The following is a 16,734-nucleotide window of genomic DNA, read 5'->3' on the forward strand; positions in this document are numbered from 1 at the left end:
GGAAATGGCTCTCCACCCCCTAAACTTGGTTCCTCATCTCATTTTCAGTCTAGGTCTTCATTAAAGGTGTAAAACACAGGTGTTTGTTGCTCAGTGCTAGCAAGAGACTGAACCTTATTTCCTGGCCCCAGTTATGTGACATGCGACAGGATTACAAAGATTAATTTCCTTATTGAGTCATTCTGGTGTGAAGGGAGGGTTTGCTACCGGATCCCTGGAAAGGGGAAGACCTGGGATCTGAGCCAAAGGAGGAAAGAAACTGTTATGGAGCCAAAAAGCAGCTCCAGGCAAGTCTGCTGGTTCTGTACAATGGGCTGGGAGTGTAAAATAAGCCAATGGGAAGCACCATCTCCTGGCACATTGCTGTGAAATCTGGGGTTCACTTTGTGGCAAGGAAGAATGGAGCCATGTGTCAGGAGGTGGGACTTTTTCTGTAGCTGGGAAAGCAAGGCTGAAGTGGGCATAGATAGGGGTACCATATTTCAAGTTCCCAAATAGAAGACACTGCTGGGGGGGAGAGAGGAGGAGCTGGAGAGGGGGTACAGTTGGGGGGTGCTGGATGGAGTATTTGAGGGCTGTTGGAGGGGTGTGTGTGTACTGGGAGAGGGTATTGGAGGGGTACTGGAGGGGTACCTGCGGCCACACACTCAAGATGGGGGGCTGTATCGTGCTCTCTGACATGGTGGCAGGGTGGCTGGCACAGGCCCGGGACCTAGCGCCAGCCTGTCAGTCAGCACCTTCCTGTGGACCTCTCCTACTCCCCAGCGCAGGGAGCTGGGTCCTGGCCCTGACGCTTTCAACACTCTCAGACAGCCTCTGAGCCCCTATGGCAGGGCAGGCAGCCCAGTCGAGAGGCTCTTGGAGGCTCTACTTACCTGGTGTGCCTGATGGGGCCAGGGTAGGTGGGATCTGGGCATCTTGAAGGGCTCTGGGCATCGATGGCACCTGAAGCTGGCCAGGGCCTGCGATGCTATCCGGAGTCTCAAGCGAAGTGTGGGATGGGCTGCACCGCTCAACTTGAGCTGGGGCCTGACTTCCCAAGGCACAGGTCATAGCTCACCCCAGCGATCTTCTTTCCTTCATGGGAGGTAGGAGATCTTCCCCTCACTATCTTTGTTGGCTTCTGTTTGGGCTGTATAAGTAGGGGCATTGCCAGCAGATGGAGGGATGTGATCATTCCCCTCTATTTGGCATTGGTGAGGCCTCATCTGGAGTGCTGTGTCCAGTTTTGGGCCCCATACTACAAGAAGGATCTGGAAAACTGGAAAGAGTCCAGCAGAGGGCAACAAAAATGATTAGGGGACTGGAACATATGATTTATGAGGAGAGCCTGAGGGAACTGGGATTGTTTAGTCTGCAGAAGAGAAGAATGAGGAGGGATTTGATAGCTGCTTTCAACTACCTGAAAGGGGGTTCCAAAGAGGATGGATCTAGACAGTTCTCAGTGGTAGCAGATGACAGAACAAGGAGTAATGGTCTCAAGTTGCAGTGGGGGAGGTTTAGGTTGGATATTAGGAAAAACGTTTTCACTAGGAGGAGGATGAAGCACTGGAATGGGTTACCTAGGGAGGTGGTGGAATCTCCTTCCTTAGAGGTTTTTAAGGTCAGGCTTGACAAAGCCCTGGCTGGATGATTTCATTGGGGATTGGTCCTGCTTTGAGCAGGGGGGTTGGACTAGATGACCTCCTGAGATGCCTTCCAACTCTGATTTTTCTATGATTCTATGATCTGGAAGCTTCAGATTCAGGGGAGGGAGCAATCAGGGTGCAGAGATGGCTCTTTCTGAGTTGCAGTGTTTGGAGCAGAAAAATCCCAGATATTTTCTCTTATTTTCAAAAATCCACGTGGATGGAGGGCAGAGGATGAAAAAATAGGTCATGTCCATGAAAACCCAGACATATGATAACCCTAAGTATAGAACACTGAGGCTAAGGAAAAACTCAAAACAACAGTACCCAGTCAAAGGAGGTAAAGAAAACTAGCCATCTCAGTGATGCCCATCAGGCTTTGACATGTTTTAGTGATCTGCATGTTCATCCTTAGCAATTACTAGAGCTTGCTTTAGCATAGTATATCACCATGCTGGTGATGATGCAAAGATTTCTCACTCTATAATCAAGAGATAGGAAAGGTTTGAAAAGGACACAAGACCCCAGCAAGCTTCATCTAGAATCCAATTTATTTCATACCTACTGATAATTATTTCTGTAACCAAGTATTGAAGGTTTTGGTCAATCTTACCTTCCTATTTTGTGTTCTGAAACACCACTATACTGCTATATAATACAATAATAATGATAGACATACAGAAGCACTTTACAGTTCCAAAGTGCTGTTAAAACACTAATGAACAAAAGAATGAATTAACAAAGCAGTTATATATTTTAACCCCCTGGCTGCGTATTCTGGAAGGAATGTGTTTAAAATACAGGACTGGGTGGTAAAAAGAGACCCTGAGTTTTGTTCTAGGCTCTGCCACAAACTTCCTGAATGACCTTGGTCAAATCACTTACAGCCAGATTCTGCCACTCTTACTCACATTGGGCTTAATCCAATGCCAATTTGAATTAATTTAGAAAACTCTCTTTAATTTCTCTAGCAACTGGATTAGCCACATTAACTAACGCTTTACTGTGTGACTAGAGCTGGGTGAATAACTGGTTTTTTGGGTCACTCTATCTATGAGTAATCTTAGACAAGGTCAAGCTGTTAAACTAAGGAAGCAGTAAATTAGATTGCTAAGAAGTAAACTCTTGTCCTTGATGGGATGATTTGCACTGCTAGTGGGATGATTCTTCTATTGGAATGTTAATATCATGTTTATAACCTATTTAGGGAGGATGGAGTGGGCAAAGGGGGAGGGGAAGTGGTACTCTATGACAAAAATTGCATTACTTGTTTCTGAGTCACTAATAACGCAAAATAAAATTATTCTGAATGCTTATGGACCAATGTCCTAACACAGGGGTGGGCAAACTTTTTGGCCCAAAGGTCACATCTGGATATGGAAATTGTATGGCGTGCCATGAATGCTCATGAAATTGGGGGTTGGGGTGTTGGAGGGGGTGAAGGCTCCAGCTGCGGATGTGAGCTCTGGGGTGGGGCCAGAAATGAGGAGTTCAGGGTGCAGGAAGGGGCTCTGGGGTGGGGCAGGGGGTTAGGGTGTGGGATGGGGGGGGCTCCAGCTGGGGGTGCAGGCCCTGGGGTGGGGCTGGGACTTGGGGCACGGGAGGGGTGCTCCGGTCTGGGACCAAGGGGTTTGGAGGGCGGGAGCGGGATCAGGGCTGGGAATTGGGGCACGGGAGGGGATCAGGGGTGCAGGATCCAGGCGGCACTTATCTCAAGCAGCTCCCGGAAGAGGGGAGGGGAGACTCATTAATATGGTGATTCTTCACTGTTTATTTCAGGTACTGGACTCAGCATTAGATAATAGTCTTAAATAAATTGAAAGAGATGGACAGTCTCAGGAAGCAGAGTTGTGCCTAATGATAATAGGTAAGTACAAAAATCAGATGTAAATCTATGTAGTGCCAATAGAAGATACACTTATGGTCAAATGCCTACCTGTTATGAGAGCGTGTGCTGGAGAAATAGGGTAGTTTTAAGATGAGTAACTGCATAAAAAACCCTGTTTGTATAGACCTCCACAATCTCCAGAGAGAACCAGTGACCATCATAAGCAATTGTATCTCCCGAGCCTCATAGCTACCTCACTGACCTGCTTTTTAGATAAACTGGATGCACACAATATAAATGCAGTCACTGTTGAGAGCCACTTTGACCTTCTCTACCAGATCATTCGAACAGATTGAGTTCTAGTCACACACTAGCTCTCCTTACCCAGCTTTGCTGGTTTTTATTATGTGAGCATAGACAACAGTGAGGGGTATGGTATGAGTGCATACATTAGATTAGACTGAATATCTATGTAACTAAGAGAAGATTATAGCATATGAACTGAGTTTACAAGATATTTAAATGGCACACAATGTGGCAAACACTAGAACTACAATGTCTAAGGCTGCATCAGAGGATAAAGTTTTTGGAGCCTCTTTTCAGATTCCTTGGTATGCTAAGATGAAGCGAATAGTAAAGTTGGGAAGTACAATATTACCATTCTGGAATGGTTTCCAACAGTTGAGATTCTAATCATATTAGGGATTTGACTAGTGTTTGATCAGAAAATTTGGGAGTAATTCAAGAAATTAATAGGTAGACAATGGACTCAGAAAATTAACGATTAAACTCTTCAGAGGTGAAGCTATTTATAGAGATTCCCATTTGGAGAACTCATTGATCTGGTCTTTTGTGAATGGTAATATCTGATGCCATCCAGTTATAATATAACATTCTTACAAACTGAAAAATAAATATGATAAGACTTTGGTATATGAAGAACACACATCATGTCCCACACAAACCAAGAACAATGTTCTTGTGGGCCAAACAATTAGATACAAGGTGCTACAGACCATGTGGCTAGCTGGATTAAGTTCTGCAGCAGGCCCCTGAATTTCTGTGCTGTGCCACAGAAAATTCTACAACACACTGACATTTCTGTACAGCCACAAGTAATGTTCAGAAATGTAGGTTTGCATTGAATGGAATATAGAAATGAATAACACAATCATTACAGTGTTCCATGTGTTATATTGATATTAAATTCAATACACATCTCAGCTTCAGAATGTATTCAAATTAATTGACTATGTCACCAAATTTCAACTCACTGCAGAATCTTGTATTGACAACACATATTTTCATGTAGCCATTGTCATGAGAGGGAGCTGGCAATTTTTACTAAGTAAGGACAGTTGAGGCTTTTGGTACTGGAGAAGGGATGTTTTCCTTTCTTTTGTGGGCAAAGGTGGGGGTGATTTAAAATTATTTGGTGGGACTTGAATGATTAGTTCCCCACTCCAGCAAACCTTTCTCAGCAGTGAAATAGGTAATGCCATTTGAATGACTATTATTATGTTTCAGAGTTAACATCCCATTGTGACAAAATGTCGTAGTTCAAACTTCCTTATAGCCGTTCTTTAAAGCTGACTATACTCAGGAAAAAATGCTGCACCCATTCCTATTGAACAATCACAAAACAGTAAGAAATAACCATTTAATTAGTTTAAAAATGAAAACTTATATTCTGAAAACAAATTCAGCGTTGGCAAGGGGTGCAGGAAATTGAAGCCCAGGAGGAGTCCCAGATAGTGTCAACTGTGGTTATTTCTCTCTCTCTCTCTCAACCTTCCCAGTGAAACAAGTTCACGGCAAGAAAGCAATTAAGAAGAAGCTCAATAAATATGAATTGGATGGTGGAGTAGAAAGAGAGAGCCTGAGACATGAGGCCTTGTATAAGGGATCAGGTATAAGGCCTTAAGCCTCAACTAAAGTTAGGCCCTGCTGATATAAAGCACAGTTAGTAAGAGTCAAGTGATGAGCAAAAGTCAGGCTCTGTAACAAAACACACCTACTTGTAAGTTCACAGAACTTGGCAAGAACAGGACTGGTTTTGCAAAAACACAAGCACTCCTAGGCACTAAGTATTCACATAAACACATTCCAGAAGGGTAGTGCCAGAACACCCCAATACAAGGTTATGGTCTAAATGCATTCTCCGAAGATGATACAAGGACACGCTAACCCCTCTTAAAGATAAGGTCTGGATGACAGGGTGATGAATAGAGATGTTTTGATCGAACCAACAGGTACAAGGTAAAGTGTGGAAACCAACCAGGCCAGAGGTTCAATACTCAACTTCTTTGTATCAGTGTATAAAACAGGTATCACAGAGGGAGTGTCTTTGGCCAGCCGAGGGAGGAATGGAAAGTCCCACCATTCACTGAGCTGAGTCCATTGTAACAGGCATACATGTCTTAGTAACCCCGTAGAGTCTGCTGGATACTATTAACCATGCTTCGTTGACAATAAACTTGGCCAAGTGCCTTCGATATTAAAATGGGTATGTGGTCTTTTTGGGCAGTTTGATTGAGGTCTATTTGCTGTGTCAGCTATCTGTGCAGAGGTGGGACATCACACAGATAGAACACACACACACACACACTGCCAACAACTAACTAGAGATGGCATGATCCAACGTCATCTCCTACATAGTGAATTTCTCTACATTTCTGAAGCCATTGAGAGATACTGGCAAAGAGATTCCATCCATGTTAACTAATGACCAACCAGGGAATAGAGTTCTGGAATCCTTTAATAATAATAAAATATTTAGCACAAGCGCTTATCATTAGGAGTTATCATGTGAAAACCAAAAAAAGTTAAGGCCCTAGAGACTTAGATTACTTGAGCTAACAGTGTAGTTGAGGGCTTAATGTAAAGAGTGAGAAAATGGGGAAATTTAGAGGTGGCCCATTCTCCAAGGGTCATGGAGCCCCACTCTTGACCCAAAAGCATATGCTGTGAGGTTGATATAATTGATGCCTGTTGGCAGGAATGGAGAAAGAATTAGTTTAGGAAAAAAGAAGGATGAAAAAGTATCATAGGTAAGAGAAAAGGGAGGTTCACTGTTGCATAAGGAATTCTTTTTTGATGTAATTGTAACTGAAAAGAGGAAAGAATTGATTGTATTGCAATGTAAAGAAAAAGAATGAGAAGAAATTCTTCTGTATAAAACTCAAGATAGTAAACGGGATCCCCACCTTGACCTGTCTCCCAGTCCAATAGATGTGATAATATTTTAGTTATGTATGGACAAGGATGTTAGTTTAGTCACCTCTAATTTTAGTGAGCTAGTATTACCAGACAGAAAGGTTTGACAAGCCATTTAAATGCTGGAAAGAGCATCAGTGATTTTTCAGTCTGATTGACTGTTATCCTCTGTTGGAAAGGTCAGTGCTTTGGTTTATAGACTGAAGGTGAAGTTTGAGATGTTATTCCCAGGTAGAGAAATCAGTGCTCAAATCTCATACAAGAAGGGTAATTGCTACCTTTCCTTGGGGAGCCAAGTGGTTTTGGCCATTATATTTGATATGTTCTGCGTGTATTTTGTTCAAGCCCTTTGTTTCTTTGACTGCACTACAGAAAGAGGTGTACTTAACACTATTTGATTTCAGCATCACTAACACTAGTGCACCAATAAATGCACGTTCAGGGAAGACCTTCTGGTCTAGGAACACTGACACAGAGCACACCAGCTGTCCCTGCCACTCCACGCTGGGCAGGGGGAAGAGGAGCTAGGCAGTGAAAAGCTATGGATCCCACTCATCCTTCATAGTGGGCCAGGTGAACACCACTTTCACACACGTGACCAGAATGGACAAAAATGTTTTCCTCAAATGTACTACTAAAGTTTGGAAGGAGCAGCTCAGAACAGTGATATTCCACTTGTGTTTGGCTAGCTTGAATGGAGTACTTCAGAAGTATTATTTACTTGGTGAAGGTACTAAATACTGTGGGCCGGTTGCTCAACTGGTGTAAATCAGCATAGATAGATCAGCGAAGCAACACTGATTTACACCATCCAAGTATCTGGCCAAGGTATGTGTTTGATGCCCATGTTTCTGTTATTGATTCTGAGGGTGTCTTAAGAGAGAGGGGGAAAGCATGCTATGGTTAATATTTCTTTCACACAGCATTACAGTGGAAAATTGAATGTGTAGAACACCTATAACAATGAAACCAACAGTAGTTGGTACAATATGAAATACATGCACTATACTGTGCAGGTTTCTGTATGTTACAATGTACAATCAATTTTGTTTTGGTTGAGTTTTTTACGTGAAATCTCCTTCTCTCCTGACCCACATTGCACCACACTTCCCTTACAATGCAGTATTTACGTGTTTCATTAGATATAATCAATAGAGTAAAACCCATCCACATATTTGAACTAGATTCGTTTGGCCAAGATCGCTAAACTGAAAGTGAACAGGTTCCTTGTGCTGCTCCTCTGCAAAATATTTGACATTCCATGTTTACCTTAATTTCTCTATTTCATCACATTCATTTCACGTATTGCAAATTACTGTTGATATATATAAAGTTTAAATTACCACAAATCAGACTGCAGTTACTTTTTCTCTTTCTTTCTATTTTTCACAATATTTATCTTTCCTAATGGATATATATCATATCATATGCTTTTAATTCCTTACAATGTGCTTTGTAGATAGTTAATCAATATAAATACTGATAGTTATTGATCATTAGCTGCTCTGAGGCACATTAACCCTTACATCACTCTAGCAATGTTCCCATAAAATATGGATTGTCTACCATTACTCTTTAGTGTATATTATAGCTGTCATGTCATTAAGTCTTAGCCTTTTATCTTTGCCATCTGTGAGGGAAAAACACCCTATCCTCGTAACGGTGACATTTTGTATCGCAATCAAAACACCATTTGTACATCTCATGATACTTAATCACTAATTTAATAAGACCAGGGTACTTAATGGTGCACAACGGAGCGCTGACATAATTCTGTTCTAAAGGCTTTCATTTAAATTTCAAAAATTAATTTTTTCATCTTGATAGTCCTGTAATATTTCCAAAACTTTAATAAAACTGATTTTCCCTGACATGGTGAAAATAAGTGTATTAGTGAAATGGGACAGAGGAACCTCACTACATATCAGGTTGTTTGGTGAGTGAAAAGTCACTACCAGAGTTATCTTTTTAAAAAAATGGTAATAACTGCTACTAATTGGCAAAAGGTTTGGAAGTTCATTTAGGCTCAAATTAGCAGCAGAAAGTTCTGATACTTGTCCAAATCTTAACTCATATTTTAATAGATTGGATAACAAAATTAGGCCCCCAGTCCTTCAGTTCTGTCTGCATGAGTAGACTCTTACATCTGCACAAGGTCCCACTGAAGCCAATGGAGGGACCCCATGCAGATTTGCCCACATGGATTTGTCTGCAGGATAGGTATTCTTATGAATTGTGCAGTATTTCCTCTTAGCCGGCAAACCTTGAAAACAGCTCCTCTTGCAGCATTTGCTATTTGTGCTTCTAATCTCAGCACACACACACAAAAATAATGGAAGGAAAAAGACTTAACCATAACTTTTCAAACTTCCGAAAAGGATGATTGGGATTACTAATCCCTACTAAGTGCAAGATCTCAAAAACATACATGTTAAAAGTTCACTGAAAAAATATAGTTTGTTTTCCCCTATACAATAAGGGAAAGAATTTTACATACGAGACGATGACAAACTACTGACTGGAAAATTGCAGAAATAGCTTTCCCATCCCTTAATTATCATTCATTGCCATAAAAGGAAACAAGTTTCATATTTCTGTATGATAAGAACAATGACAAATATAAATCTCTGTTTGTATAGAAATTCAAAATTAATCAAATTTTGATGCCTGGGGGGAAAGAATATCTCTAATCCTGTACAAACAATGTCAAAGAAACAAGAATAGTCATGGATCAAGCTTCTGATTTAAAAAAAAAAAAAGGATGCTCCTGGGAAATTCTCAGATAATGTTTCATGCTGGTTTTCCATCTTTGTCCAAGTGTACATATGGAAACCTGCTCATTGTCTGGAATGTGATCTGATGTGGCCCTTCTTTCTTGATGCAAAATAAACATAGTTCCATCATTCCATCCCTGGTCACTGTGTAATACACAGTTTAAAAAAAAATAGCAAATCAAACTTCTGCCATAAGATTTGCATTTAAAATATTTACTCTAATATAAAATTACTTTAGCTTGTCCTGGAACTATTTGGAAATTCATTAAGTTTACAACAGTCATTTCACATGGAAATTACTTTTCTCCCCTGAAGAGACTGTTAACCATAGTCATGTATTCCATGGTCCATACTTGTCCTGTTTCAGTGAAGAACTTGGAATCTGTACAACACTATCTCATTGAGAAGGACTGAGCATGGAATTCAGAGAATCTTTGTTGTCTGTTTTCTACTTTAACCTACAGAAAGGCTGACAATGCAAGCATTGCCTTGTTAATTGAGCATTAGATTAAGTGGACTGGCATATTTATTGACTGGATTTAAGCAAATAAGTGGAAGAAGTAATTGCCATCATAAGCACCGCAACAAATCCGCTTTACATTTTAATTTAATGTGTTTGTATGGGTGCTTAATCCTTAGAACTGTTACACCCTACTGTAGCTAACAGTGAATGGGAGGCATAAAGTGTTTCTATAATAGTGTGTCATTGGCATTTTCTTTTTCAGCTTTGGAAAAAGTGGTTTGGATAGGTTGATTCATTTGGAAATATTGTGGTTAATATTTTGTGAGATGATCACCTACTGTATTTCCTAGGAAGAATACTGCAACACCATTTCTCCTTATAAAAAGGTTTAGATGAGAAGCCTAGCAAATTTAAGTAATCATTGCAATGAGGGGAAGCCATATATATAATAAATAAATGTATTCATTTGTAAGCATTTTTAGAAACTGATCTGATCTAATGTTTTCCCTTTACTTTGCATGAATAACATACCTGTCAAGTCTATTAGAATTAGTGCAAACAAGTAAGTTGTACTTGGGCTTGTTTCTTTAAAAGATTCTGACCAATAGATAAATCATGTAATGCTTTCACTGATGGAATAAAATCATTAAACTGGGAAAGCTAGAGGCATTTATTTACTTATTCTTTGACAAGATCACTTGCTTCATGTTGCATAGCTTCCCATAGGAATTGCTGCTGGCTGCAAAAATTATTTAGATCTTTTTGCAAGACAAAAAGCCGAGTTTTGTTACAGTACTTTTTAGAATGAATGTACATCCCTCTATGGAATAAATCTCACCTTTAAACACCAGGATACAGGACTCACTTTCATGAAAGTCATCCTAGCTTATTGTGATATTCAACTGCATTAAAGCTCATTATAAAGGGCCTGGGTGAAACCAGGAACAATTGTAGATTGAAACATGGTATTTGTGAATTTAGAATTAGAGGAGGGATAAGAAGGGCAGGCATCCATTTTACATTGCTGGCGAAGTTTAATGAGTATGTGTTGGAAAAGGCTATATCGACTGCATGACAGGTTGCTAAGGAAATATATAGAATGTGGATTGTGACACTTGTGGACAAGGCATTGCTGGCCATGGGCTTCTTAAGCACCATGTCATGTAGACTTGTCTTGAACAGGGTTAGACTGCACAGTGCCTAGAATGGTTGTTGGTACATGACACTCTATCTACACTAGAGCTCCCTCAGTAGCTACTACCAGTGGATCTGAAACAGTGCTGTAACAGTGAGACAGTCACAAAAAAATTCCAATTTACACACCACCATAAAGCCAAAGACAGCAAGAGCTCCTTGTTGCTGTGGCAGCCCTACTTTGCAAGGGGGAATGACCAGTGTATCTGCAAAATGCTAGTTCCAACAGGCCTGCCTCTAACCCGTCTCCCAAAGTCATCTGTGTGGAGACACTGAAGATGCCTCCACAGAGGTGAACTCTGTAGCACAGAGGATTGACCCACAATTCTAGTTGTATATTGGTTTTGGTATTCTAGACTTTTAGTGCAGTGAGTACCTTCTGTATTGTGGGGGGCCTGGAACCTTTCTCTCGCTTTTTGTAGCTGTCTCCCTTTCCTTGGCATGTGATTTGACAGGCGCAGCTGCCATTTTGATTTTGTCCAAGTTTTCAGATTGTTGACATGAAAATGTGTCCAAAATTTATTATTATTTGGCATGTACACCACTCATTATGATTTTGTTTTAGTCAATTTAAGTCTTATTAGTGAAACTGGCTAGATAAGGGCAGAACTTGTACAGTGTGAATCCTACTCCATGTGAGGTACAGTGGATGCACTATAAAATCCTGGTTTTAGAGATATTACTGATTCAATCATTCCTTTATTTAAAATGGGGATAATCACTGGAATAATACTTTTGTAACCAGAATAAACTCTTTAAAAAAAACTCACAGAGTTCCATGATTCTTTCCCCTAGTATTTTAATGCTGGTAAACTGTTTCATAGATCGTTCTAGCACAAAGTATCTTTCCTGAGGTGTTTCTTGATTAAAAGTGTGATGGCCTGGGCAATTTTTTTTTCTTATGAATATTATGTGTGAGTCAGTTTCCTTCTTCAGTTGTGTATCACTGTCTGCCCAAATGCACGGAATGAAATCAGAGGCTGTAAGGGGTTTTTTGAGAGGCCAACCAGGAAAGGTAAAATATGACACAGCCTCAGGAACCCAGCTTTAAAGGCGTTAGCATAACAATGGCTGAGCCATCAATAGTGGGAGATGTTACCTCACTGGATCCATGCAGGATAGAATGTTTTACTCTTCCCAAGACTGATCCTGGAATCAAAGGAAACCCTTCAAGATCAAAAGACCCTGACCAGTTAAAAAGTTGTCAGAGACTTGTCAAGATGTGTCAATGAAAAGGCTGACAAGATGGTTGAGGTAATATCTTTTACTGAATCAATTTTTGCTGGTGAAATAGACAAGCTCTTCTTCAGTGGAAAGTCTGACCATCTGACTGACACACAGAGACAGAAGGAGAAGGCTGCAAGCCAGATGGGCTGTTTCTCCAAACTCAGAGATGGGAAATGAGCCAGACCTTCCCGGGCCCAAGTTAGATAGGTTAAGCATAGGTAAACTTATGCATGTTGGTCTCTTTGTTATTTTAAACACACTTCTCTAAGTGTCATGTACCTTTTGGGCAAAATAAAATATGCTTTGTTTTGAGAAAGCTGTTACTGTATCACTGCAAAAGTATGGTCTCTCAGAGGGAAACTCTTGCAAGTGAGAAGCCCAATGGACCTGCTAAATAACATGGTTGGCAACCAGAAACCCACTTTGGAGAATGGTTGGATTGCAAGATCCAACCCCAAATTGGCACACGAGGGAGTGGAAAGGGGTCATTGTGGGGACAGCATACCCATTAACATGATGAGAGATCATAAAAGCTTTTGGGTGCAATACCAACTGTGATGAATCAGTGTAGGACTATTGACTTTAATGCGTTACACCCATTTACACCAGCTAAGGATTTTGCCCTTTGTTTCTAGCCCTGGTAGATTGCAAGATATCCGACCACAACACTTGTTACATTATTAGGCACAAAAATGCTATTTTAAGACACTTTTGAGCAGTTTCTAAAGTTTATCATTTTCCTCTCCCTTCAAAGATTATGCAGTTGGTCTCATGTTATTAAGGAAATCTGATTTTCAGGTGGGAGGATATGTAGAATTGTATAGATGTGCCCATTAGTTACCGAATTCAGGTAGATAAAACCTCCCTCCATTTCACATATGAGAGAAAGATCTAATTAGCTGAATCCTTAGCTGGTATGAATTAGTGTAGCTCCATTGAGCCAATGGAGCTACACCAGTTTACACCACCTAAGGACCTAGCCAAATATTTTCACCTATTTTACCTTTCTTCTCATAAGCTGGCCTCTGATTTCTATTTAATTTCTCCAGAGCTGTTCAATAAAGTGGAATGAATCACCAGTAGCAATAGACCAGGGGACATACACTTCAACAGCACAGTGCATTTGCCTAGCAAACATCTCACAGAGCTTATTTGATGTTGACATCTTGCTTCAGGAAGATATCTTATATATCTGAAAAGCAATTACTCAGAGAGGGAAACATTGATCATTTGCTGCAGCTAATATTGTCACACATATTTGGATAAGCAATTGCTTTAAAATGCTATTAAAAGAACAAATTAACCCTGAATCCCTAGAAAAGTATATAGATAGACTGACAGATGTAGTCACACACTGAAACTGCTCCCCCTCCCGCCCCGCCCAGAGAGAGAGAGAGAGTGAGTGTCAGGGATAGAACTCTTTTATCTGATTATTTATAAATATGTATTATATACAGACATGTAGAAAATTATATATGTGGTGTAAAGTTAGTTATCTATTTGTGTATCTGGCATTCAGCTGTTACTGTCTGGGAGTCAACAGGGTCAGTGGTTAGGATGGGTTTAACATGTAAGGTTACCTTACAAATTATCAAACCCTGAAGATCTTGTACAAATTATTCTTTTGGATGAATATTTAAAGCAGATTGAACCATTCCTCAATATGTAATCAAACCAGACACTGGTAGACATAATTATGAGTGGCAGCCTAAGCCACTTCACTTTTTCATCTCTGTTCCCTTAGAAATTAAAATGTAATGCCTCTGTCACTGGGGAAATTAGACTCATAGACTGTAGTGGGGTGGTTACCTACTCCTGCCCTTCAGGGCTTAAAAAGAAGCCCTGGAGAGGGCTGCAGCTCTAAAAGCCTGGGCTGATTGGGGGAAAGTAGGCTCAGCTGGGGCCATGCCCCAGTCAGGCCCAGCTGGCCCCTATAAGAGGCAGTGAGCCAGGAACCCAGTCAATCTATCTGCCTGTAGAGAGAGAAGGGCCTGGCTGCAGGGAGCTAGAGGTAGGGTACCATAGTGGAGCAGGGCTAGGGAAAGGCTGGGGAGCTCCAGCCTGGAAAGCCCTAGGCTGCAGCCTAGTAGAAGGCAACAGGTACTGGGGGCTGCAGGGGGCAGCCCAAGGGGTAGGCAAAGGCAGCAGGTCCAAGCCCTTTTGCCTATGATGAGTGGCTGTTACTACAGTCTGCCCCAGTGAACGGGGGCTAGATGGAGACTGGGCAGTAACCAAAACTGAGGCAAAGTGGGGATAGTGGGTTAGGGGTTCCCCAGGGAGAGGAGACTGAGATTGGTGGGATACTGCCAGGGGGGAGCACCCAAGTTAAAAGGGCACCGGGGTCCAGGGAGGGACATGGGGGGCCAAGAGGACAGGTGGATCACCGGCCTGCAGAGGGTGCTCCAGAGCTGGAAATTGAGCTAATTCCCAAGGACAATCAGTAGGAGGCGCCACAGGGGTGAGTCCACACTTCTAGATAGACTCATATATTTTAAGAACAGAAGGGACCATCATAATCATCTAGATTGACCTCCTGCACAGTGCAGGCCACAGAAACTCACCCACCCGCTCCTGTAATAGACCCCAAACCTCTGGCTGAGTTACTGAAGTCCTCAAATTATGATTTAAAGTTACAGAAAATCCACCATTTATACTAGTTTAAACCTGCAGCAGAGGAAGGCAACTCCCCTCCCCCCGAGGTCTCTTCCAATCTGACCTGGGGGAAAATTCCTTCCCAACCCCACATATGGCCATCAGTTAGACTGTGAGCATGAGAGTAAGACTCACCAGCCAGACATCTGGGAAAGAATTTGCTTAAACCCCTCCCCATCTAGTGTCCCGTCTCCATCAGCTGGGGATTTTTGCTACTGGCAGTTGCCAATGGTCCACATGCCATCATAGACAGTCCCATCATACTATCCCCTCCATAAACTTATCAAGCTCAGTCTTGAAGCCAGTTAGGTTTTTTGCTCCTTGGAAGGCTGTTCCAGAATTTCACTCCTCTGATGGGTAGCAACCTTCACCTAATTTCAAGTCTAAACTTGTAGATGGCCAGTTTATGGCCATATGTTCTTGTATCCATATTGGTGCTTAACTTAAATAACCCCTCTTCCTCCTTGATATTTATCCCTCTGATGTATTTATAGAGAGGAATCGTGTCTCCCCTCAGTCTTCTTTTGGTTAGGCTAAACAAGCCAAGCTCTTTGAGTCTCCTCTCATAAGGGGGTTTTCCATGCCTTGGATCATCCTAGAGGCCCTTCTGTGCTCCTGTTCCAGTTTCAATTAATCTTTCTTAAACATGAGACCAGAACTGCACACAGTATTCGAGATGAGAGTTCAGCAGCACCTTGTACAATGGTACTGACCTTCCCATATCTGATTTCAGCTGGAGCTGAGGTATCAGCAGGACTTAATAACATGGTTAAACTAGCTTTCAAAGGAAATCAATTACATCTCAGATTTATTTTTACATCCCAGAAGAGTTTTCAATTCTTTATATTAAAATGACTCATGTACTACACTAGTACATCACTCTTTCATTCTTCATCTTCCTGGTGTGTTTATTCACATTCTTCTAATTTTGTCCATACATAAACTCCCAACAGTAGTCTTTGAGGATCATCTTCTTCACTACCATTACATTGATATAGTCGAAGATGAGTCATATATACATATGAATACCATATATTTGAGATATATTAATATTTATTATTTTTTTGTTTTTGTTTTCCCTAGAGCTCAGGTTTTTGTCTGGTCAGATTTTGTTCATTCAGTTCATTTTATTCCATCTAATGAGACAACTTATAGTAGCAGTCATGTTGACAGTAAAAGTAATAGCTTTACAAAAGCAGTAACCTGTTGCTATATATTGCTTTGTTGAAAAATGGATGTGCTGGTTTGGGGCGCATCTTTTTATTGAGCGGCTACAGTCCATGATGGAAGATATGGGTGAGAGAAGCACATTCCTAATCGCCAAATGCTCTGATAAAGAGTACCAATTAATCTTTGTCTGTTGGAAATGAGGGTAGGAATTAACTGCTGTAAACGAGGATGAAGGCAAAGTCCAAATAAAACTTACATTATTAAAGTTCTTTGCAACTATCCTTTCATGGTCTGTGCAAATTACTTTCTTTCATGTAAACCCATGACTTTACAGCTGCTGTGGCCTTGTGTTACTAATGCTGGGAAAAGCCAAAAACTGAAAATTATCCTGGCAGTGACTATTATCTAAACCTGAATGACTGGGTTGCATTTAGATTAGCTCATCTGTGCTTGCTGTTATCTTTCAGGAGTTTCACCTTAATGCAACTGAGTGGGAAAGCTAGCTATCAAGCAAGGCCAGATGAAGCCCTCCCTGGTCATACCAGGATGCTAATGTGCAAAGGTATCTAGGTTCACAAAAGT

The 16,734-nt window shown here is 41.1% G+C and overlaps 1 long non-coding RNA gene across 3 annotated transcripts in view; it reads left to right on the top strand.

Moving 5' to 3' along the window:
- Positions 1-16,734, top strand: part of LOC120376215 — a 70,041-nt gene that overhangs the window by 8,950 nt on the left and 44,357 nt on the right. For all 3 annotated transcript variants that reach the window (XR_005587125.1, XR_005587130.1, XR_005587136.1), the window contains exon 4: positions 3,408-3,495. This is a non-coding gene — a long non-coding RNA (uncharacterized LOC120376215). The remainder of the gene's footprint in view (positions 1-3,407; positions 3,496-16,734) is intronic.

Source organism: Mauremys reevesii, linkage group 1 (genome assembly GCF_016161935.1).
Source record: "Mauremys reevesii isolate NIE-2019 linkage group 1, ASM1616193v1, whole genome shotgun sequence".
In the NCBI taxonomy this organism is placed as follows: Eukaryota; Metazoa; Chordata; order Testudines; family Geoemydidae; genus Mauremys; species Mauremys reevesii.